This window comes from Adiantum capillus-veneris, chromosome 14 (assembly GCF_014529385.1).
Source record: "Adiantum capillus-veneris isolate H3 chromosome 14, ASM1452938v2, whole genome shotgun sequence".
NCBI classification, from domain to species: domain Eukaryota; kingdom Viridiplantae; phylum Streptophyta; class Polypodiopsida; order Polypodiales; family Pteridaceae; genus Adiantum; species Adiantum capillus-veneris.
The window spans coordinates 125,384,962-125,394,096 of record NC_140944.1 but is presented as its reverse complement, the minus strand read 5'-3'; the positions used below and the strand labels follow the sequence as shown (position 1 = coordinate 125,394,096).

At 42.3% G+C, this 9,135-nt stretch overlaps 1 pseudogene; it reads left to right on the top strand.

Annotated features, from left to right (window-relative positions):
• The first annotated feature begins 1,981 nt into the window (after nt 1–1,981).
• Nucleotides 1,982–2,677, top strand: LOC147443087 (uncharacterized; annotated as a pseudogene).
• The last annotated feature ends 6,458 nt before the right edge of the window (nt 2,678–9,135 follow it).

Below are 9,135 nucleotides of genomic sequence, written 5' to 3'. Positions count from 1 at the left end.
CAAGCGTAGGATATGTAATGAGCATGTGTACGGAGAGTTTGCTAAAGAAACCATATAGAATCTATGATACGACTCCTACGGAACGGGCATTGATTTTCGCGACATAGCACCTACATCTGAGAGAGAGAGAGAAAAAGGATTATGCGTGAAGGTCCGACCAATATAGAGCCAAGGAGGGAAGCAAAAAAGGACTTATAGACAGAAGACGACGGCATGGAGGAGATGCTAGATGCCTTCTTCTAGACAAGCGAGGAGAACGCTAATGAAGCAGCACCAGAAGCCGTGCGCCTATCTCCTAAAGACATGTTGATGAAGTTGGCACGTCAACCAATTTATGAAGGCAACAAAATATCGATGCTTCGTACTTGTCTGGCGTTTTTGAATCTTCAGTCAATGTATGGGTGGTCAGATGCAAGCGTCACTGCTTTGTTTAGGTACGTAATTTACAATAGAGATTTTTCGATTGCAACGGTGACGTGCTTGGAGAGCTTTTTAATTTAATGTGGCTTAAACAGGTTTTTGCGGGAGCAACTTCTCCCGGCTGGCAATGAAATGCCCCCCTCCAGGCCAGATGCAAAGCAACTATTGACCTCAGTTGGCTTGGACTACAACAAGATTCATGCATGTCCAAATGATTGCATTCTTTTTCGCAATGAATTTACAGATTGTCTGTCGTGTCCTAAGTGCGGAGCAATGCGCTACAAACAAGATGCAATTGGTGAGACAGTGCCAACTAAAGTGTTGCGGCATTTCCCTATTATTCCTAGGATAAAAATCATGTTTCATTGTGATTCCATTGCAAAGTTGATCCGGTGGCATTCTACGAATAGATCCACTGACGCAGCATTTAGGGTGCCTGTTGATTCAAAGGCCTGAGGCACATTGAAGATACCTGGCCACATTTTAAGAGTGAACCACGCAATTTGCGTTTAGGCATGGCAATGGATGGAGTCAATCCATTTGGCTTGAGAAGCTCGTCATGGAGCACTTGGCCTGTGTGCCTTATCAATTACAACCTCTCACCATGGCTTGCCATCAAGAAGGGTCATTTGATATTAAGCTTGATTGTACCTAGTAAGTTCAAGGCAAAAAACATGGATGTTTATCTATCTCCACTAGTTGATGAGCTCCAGGAGTTATGGCATGGGATCGACATAGTAGATGTGGTTGAACTAGTAGGACAACAACATGCAAGGATCCATGGACTTCTTATGTGGACTATGCATGATTGGCCAGGATACGGAGAAGCTTCTGGTAATGGTTCTTGATTTACAAAATTCTCGCTATTCGCAAGCACTTTGCCTTGGCATGATTCATGCTTTAATATATGCAGGGCTAAAAACTTCGGGATAAAATGCATGTCCAATTTGCGGGCAGTCTTTGGATGTGCGCTATTCTGAAAGACAATTTATCAAAGCCACCACCGTTATCTTCCAAATGGCCATCACTTGCGCGAAGGTCAGCTTGGTTGCATCGAATGTCGTCCTATGCATGTACAAGAGTGGCGTCGCCAATGGGAGCAACATGAGGGGCAACCTGTTCCAGGAATGAAACGTTTGTCCATTCTCCATATGTTGCCATACTGGGGTGTTCTGACCCAGAAATGCCTCGACTATGGAGCGATGAGGAGGATGCAAGACTGGTGGGAGAGGATCCGCAAGGGCAAGGGGTGCCAAAGAAAATTAACGACGCCATGCGAGAAAAGATCATGAAGTTCTGTATACCAAATTCAGCACCGATGCAAAAATGGCTTGAAAGGTACGAAGAAGAGAAAGAGAGACGAAATAGGGAGCGGCAGGATTTCAGGTGAAGCCGAACGACTAGAGGTTTATCCTTGCCAGACTATCTCGCTCCTCTATCTGAATTCCCTACAATGGCATGGTTGGACAAGAGAGTGAGAGCAGCTCGACAGATCGGAGAACCCATATCTCTAGAAGAGGAAGAGCTGGCTATTGGATGTGACTGGAAGTATCATACATACATGGCATTGTGGTCGCATGGAACACATTTCAGAACGCAACAAATTGACAGCAGAAGAAACACGTTTGACAGTGGGGTAATGGTTAGTTTCATGCAAAAGAGCAGGGCTAGTGCCAGAGACACGAATGAGAGCACTAGCAACCTAGATTACTGTGGTCTAGTGTCAGATATCCTGAAAGTAAGCTTCAGGCGGTTTGAGATGTTTTTGTTGGATGTGAAGTGGTTCAAGGTGATTACTTCTGGTCGCAATGCAACGGTACACAGAGATGGAAACAAACTTATGTAAATAGATTCTACAAAGGTTTGGACAGATGCGAGCGACACATTTGCTCTCCCCGAACATTGCGAGCAAGTGGTCTTTGTACCAGACCCTCGAGAGCGACAATGGTGGTTTGCGGTTCAGGTTGTTCCAAGAAATAAACAAGTATTTGAAGGGCAAGATCTCTCAGAGGAAAGTCAGTCAAATGACGTCTATACTACCGTGACATTAGATTAGATGGACGAAGGTATGGCAGAGGAAGCTGACAAATATACGAGGGATAACGCAGACGAGCCAGAATTGACACTTGTAGATGAAGATGCAATGGATGAAGACAATCTTCCAGAACGAGTTCGGGCAAAGTTATGTTTGCAATTAGAGATAGACGATGAAACGGTGCAAGATCTTATTGATGATGCCTCACTCGTCAAGGCCTAGGCCTGTAACTGTTTGTGTGAAGACATTGATTTAAAATTAAGCTTAAAGTTAATTTAAACAACTGTGTTCTGATGCTTTATTTTACTTTCTTTGTGCAGGACTTTAGTATGGCACACCAGTCCCAGATCCCGCTTCTATTGGTGCAGATGCATTCATGGGCTTCCTTACACGGATGACGCCTACTCAGATGACAGAGGCTTCTCAGTACTGGGTAGCCATATGCACGGGTACTACGCCTCCGGGATTCACACCCGAGGGTCCGACGCCTAGGGGGGGACACTTATGGGTGGGGGGGGGGGGGGGGGGGGGGACGCCTATGGGTACGACGCCTGCTTCTCCCATCACGGACACTTCTACACCTAGGAGTGGGGCAGAGGCGGGTACGTCCTCATCTCCGCAGCACGGGCGCACTCGCCGATCTCGATGATCGTCAGGTGGAGGTGGAGGTGGTGGTTGCTCTAGAGGAGGGTCCACAAATGCTTCAACCCCTCCTCGCTCACGACCCCTGTCCTACCCAGGCACACCTCTCGACACACCTCTTGGCACACCTCGGACACCGTGGGGGGCACACGATCCTAGTGCCTCCAAGCTCTATACTGTACGGGCAGATGGTTCTGTTGACATGGATAGAGTCGGGACTGAGATGAGACAGCGGATTCACCAACTCGCCAAGCTACAGTTTTCAACCAGCATTCTGACGTCTTGGGATCAGCAAGAAAAGGACAAAGTCACTTACATAGTGGAGACCATCCTGAGAGAGTACCAACCTGCTCCGTGTTCTGACGTTGTTCCGAGGAGGTGGATCAAGGGTGTTGCACGGGACACTGTGAAACATCGATGAGATGCAGCTCGGAAGGCTTTCAGGACCGGCTTGCCGAAGCCTTCGGGCATCCCACACGAGACGTGGTTGTAGATCAGGGAGGATGAGCGGACAGCGGCCATGCGGTTCAGACAGTAGCGTGAGGCCGCGCAGATACAACAGATGACCATGGGGACATCTCATCTTGGCAGCGGAGGCTTCGACACCTTTCGCTGTGAGTTTGTGAGTTTCTAATCCAATCTTAACTATGGCGTTTTTTAAAACGAGATGAATCATGTATTCTTATTACTCTGATTTTTTTATAAACGCAGAATCTTGCGATGCATCGAGCCCCGGCACGTCAGGAGGAGTCAGATGGATATCGCAGCGGTATCTATGAAGTATTGAATGATCTTGATGCTTCAAGAGAGCCTGTAGACTGGACGGCCTTACAGTCTCGCTGATCGCTTGAGGTGAGACGTTAATATGTGTGAGTTGATTTAATTAAGTAAGTATATGTGAAGTAATATCAATACTAATTTTGTGAGTTGTCCTATGTGTAGGTTGTGACGCCTAATCCTCATTAGTGGACCGGATTTCATATATATGCTTTGTGAGACACAGACACGCTTCCGTGTCTCCTTTTGTATAGACATATATATATGGTTATGATTATTGTTCAGACAGTTATTGTTTTCCTTATGGTTATCGTTATTGTCATTGTCATTGTATAGACATGGTTATTTCTCCTATTCTTGTATAGACATAGTTGTGGTTCAGGTTTTGTTTATGGTTATGTTTAACTTTCTGGTTATGCTTATGGTTATTGTTAATTTTGTTTCTGGTTATGATAAAAGTGGTTATATTGGTCAGTTATGGTTTTAAGTTATGGTTATGGTTCGTTATGGTTATGCTTTTAAGTTATGGTTATGGTTCGTTATGGTCATTGGCCTTAAATCTCATGTGAGATCCTACATGGATAGCATGTAGGAGGCGTATACATGATTTTTTCTTTTGAAAAGTTTATGTAAGAACGAAGGGAACTCTGCCGAAATTTCTGTGGGAGCACGGTTGATTTTGGTGCTGCTCACTTTCTTGGGCAGAGGGCAGGAAGTCTGGCTATGGTGGCTGTGTCCATCTTTTCACTGGGCACAGGCCAGGCTACCTGCCCTCTACCCAAGAATTTTTTTTTTTTTTAATGGCCATCGATATCCGCATCGCTATCGGCGTCTATATAAGCGTCTATATACGCGTCGCTATCTGCGTCACCAATAAACCCTTTCCACGCGTATATCGATGCTCTTTGCAACAGTTTCACAAGGACGCATATAGCGACGCGTATAGCAACGTTAAGCGTCGCTATATACGTCGATAACACCTTTTTTGTTGTAGTGAAGGAGAAAGGAAATAGGATCCATGGAGCAATCATGATAAGAGAAAAGGATGAGATTTAATTAAGGAAATCTTCAAATTGTTTGGTTAAAAAGGAACCTTGGAAAGGCTAGGAACCTAAATGGACTTTTCCGCGATAGTCCTCATTAGTCGGATCTTTGCTCTACTTCTTGGGATTATTGATTTAAAAGAAACCTAAAGTAGATTATATTTGAAGCCTTTCCCACACAAGATAAAGAAAATTAAGAATTGGAATCTGTGTAAAGGCGCCACCTCCACACGTGGCAGAGGAGACAAGATACCCAAGTCTTGGGATGAGGATAGGGATATGCCTAGAGGAATATATGTGATTGCTTGAAAGATAACTAGATAATTTTACTAATATTAAAGGATAAAGGAAGTAAAAATATTCTATAAAGGAAAAGAGGTGGGAACGACCTGATAAATGCACATTTTCAAGGGTATGCAACAGTTTGTATGTTGATTTTCAAATTCTTGAAATGTAGTCTTGGTCGATATGATTGGAATATAGTTTTCTAGTATCATAGTATTACCTTGGGAAGGTGCATTTATCAAATATTTTGGTGGGTGGGCGGATTTCGAAGGGTTAATTGTTGGCCGAAAAGTTGAACCCAATTTTATGTTGCAGGGAAATGGGATTCTGATCTACGGAGCGAGAGAAAAACTTGGGATCGAGGGATTTGTATAGATTGTAAATACACTCACCTTAGGGGAACACATTGACGGCTGTGCTCAATCATAACCGGGAAAAAAGCGTCGATGACCTTGAACCAAGGGTGAATTAGAGAACTCCCACCAGTTGACCCTGGAAGGCTGAGTTCAAAGTTAGTCTAATGACCTCGATTGGAAAATTGAACCGATAAGCAAAGGTGCTTCGGGGCTAAGGGATCCATATGAGAGAAAGTGAATGTTATCACCCCTTGAGTTGGCATCTAAGAGCAGGAGGAGTCATGTCTTGGTGTCGGTCTCAAGCGGGAGGGATGTCGGAGATCATGGTGTATCCATTTGGAGATGGTACAATTGTTGTTCCCTTGGCATGGCCCTCACAAGTGGTATCAAAGCGCAGTTTTGTCCTTGGATAGATAAAGGTTTTAAATGACTCTTGTAGAAAAGAGTGAGATAATGAGAAATAACTTCTCAAATTGCATGAAATCTTTCAGATGATGTGGACCTCTCAACAAGAATAGGAAGTAATCAAAATTGTCCAAAAGAAAATGGAAGAAGCAACTATGGAACAAAAGGAGGCCATGTTGAAACACTTTGTTTACCTCCTCTTTCCTACCAAAGGGATACCGGAGCTCAATAAATGTGGGAGACCCAATGCAACATAACTAAAGTAACTCTTTGGGGCCATGAACACCTTCTAAATAATCTTCACCTAGCCATGATGAGGGACAAATTGGGATTAGGTCCCAATCACTATTGTATTATTAGTTCTCATGCCATAGAATATGAAAGCAATCTTCTTCTATTAATAACCAATCTCCCCCATGATAGGATGTTTATCTACCCATGACAGAGAGTAACACTTACTCGACCATATACACATAACCCTTGGAAACAAGTTGGTGAGGCTATATGTGCTCGCAAGTCACTTTCTTCTCGAGTCCACAGACTTGTATTTTTTGTGACTGGTAACCTTAGGGCTTTAAAGTCCGTATTGTCAAAGCAAGAGATGGAAGAAGTTGATATCTAGGAACTACTAAAGAAGTGCAAGCCTATATCATTAATTTCCCCAAGATGTAAAAGTTTTTGGCATAATAGAAAAAAAAGTTTTGAAAGAGAGAAATAACAAAGATTCTACCTTTTTGAAAGGTCTATCTTTAAAAGAATCTAACTAGTCTTCTATATCTAAAAGGTTTTTCAACTCAATCGCTAAGAGAAAGGATTTTTTTGTCACAACCATAAAATTATGCCACATAAACTCACAAGAAGTGAGACTGCTCTCGGGATTTACCAACAGTTAGTGCTTTAGATCATACGCCACTCGATTCACAAGTGCCACCAACACCCCAAGTTACCCGTGTTCCACGTCCCAACCAAATGTCGCTTGTTGCAGCCTTTGTAGAGGATTTTAGGCGTGACAAGGATATCAAGGACCTTGTCAAATTTGTACAACTGCATTCAATTTTTGACACAAGTGATGATGTGCCTACCCTACCAGAAGAATGGATAATTCATATGGATGAATACTTTGCTCTTGCTGGTTACAATTCAGTAGCTCAAGGGATAATGGGAAGAGACAAGCTAGAATTACCTGCAAAAACATGGTGGAAGCTCAACTGTCAATCTTGCCAAGCAGCAGAGGTGACTCAGAGTTGGGATGAGTTAAAGCATCATCTCAAGGAATGATATCTTCCCCTTACTACTAGACCACTATGATGAATTAATTTCTTTCATGCAAGCTAGGAAATAGGTCTCTCAAAGTTTACTATGAGGATTTTGTCCGGCTTTCACGATATGTTCCTTTCATGACAGAGGAACAAAATCTAAGCTGCTTCATCCTTGGACTTGGAGGAGATTTGGCTCCCGAAATAGAGTCCCTTCGACCTGTCTCACTTGCAAATGCTTCAATCGGGATCAATTCAAGGCATAAGAGCCTTTTAAGGGAGGCGTCACAACCAGTAAGAAGCGAGAATTTTCTTCTTACCACGGTCAGCCCTGTCAAGCAAATAAAGTACCATTTATACCAAAGCCAGCTACCCAAGCCCAATTGCCACCACACTTTGTTTGTGTGAACGCCCTTCCAATCACTCAAAGTGGAAGACAAATTCAATGCTACAATTGCCCAGAGTCTGGTCATAAGAAGATTGAATTCCCTAAAGGAAATGACACCAGTAATTTGGCCCCCCATGTTAAACATTTGAATCCACCCAATCACTGAGGGGGACAATTCAAAAACCTTCAAACCAGAGGTAGAAATCGAGCACATGCAATACCTAATCCTATGCCTCATCTTTGGGGACAAAATCCAACCAACAACCCACCTATAACATCAACTGTGAGCTTCATTTCAGTAAAGGATGAGATGGAGGAGCAAGCCCCACATCTATGCTGCCTTGGATCCCAGTTGCCGAAATTGACAATTCGCCATTCTTGAGACTAAGGGAGAGTCTGAGGGTAAACCTCTTTCCTTTCTTATTGATTTTGGTAGGTCACATTCATTTTTGTCACCTAACACCGTAAAAATATTGCAAGTCACCTCCGAACCCACTGGCCTTTCAACTAGAAGGTCACCCAACCCAACAAAGATTTAGAATCCTAAAGATGGACCGATTTGAAGGAATCCTAAGCATGGATTGGCTGAGCAAAAATAAATCCAACATCCATCGCAATGAAGGAAACATCTCTTTTTCAAACTCAAAGCGTGAACAAGTCTTAGTGGAAGGCAGAACAAGGAAAGCTCCCCTGAAGGTGGTCAAAGCCAGTCGTTTGGTTAACACAAGTTTGGTACCAAAACAAATTTAAATTAAATGCTACTTGCATCAGACGGTTTATTTAAGAAAACCCTCTTTATATGCTAAAATATATTAGTTAGAGGGTCTTTTAAAAATATAACCTTGCATTTTAAATTCTACCATAATCATGAACTATACTCATCAAGTTGACCCTCGTAAAACTGCGATTGATGGTTTGAAGAAATTGACTCTATAAGCTCAAGAAAAAATGAAGCGACCTTGTAGAAAATTTTAGGTGTCTTTTCCACAATTTTGCTATAGATAATTGAACGTTCTATGTGCAAAAAAACTGACTTGGGAGTATATAAAATAATGGAAAGTTCTATGTGTTTGATATAGCCATTTCAAGCATATCATTGTATACAAAGAAAAAAAAAATTTTGATGTTCTTGTAAGTTTTAGAAAGTGATACATTGCTTACCCTTTCCATTGAGGACTCAAGGTGGCAAGTAGAAGGGCTTTGGTATGCAACAATTATTGGATTATTTTTAAATATTCGAAATTGCATAAGAGAGAACTTTGATATTTTCATTCTTGATACATAAGCATTCAAAACCTCAAATAAGATCAAACTCTCTATATAGATCAAGTAAATGTATAAAAGTATGTGGTACATACACAATAGGAGTGCCCAAAACCTTGGGTTTAATGTTATTATAGAGAACTCAATAATTTCAAGAGTTTTTGCATGAAAAGAAATTCAAGATAGAGTTCAAGGAACGAGGTTTAATTGAGTTAGGGAGCCCAAAAAATACGTAGTTTCTTGGTTTCAACATATAGTCATTTGT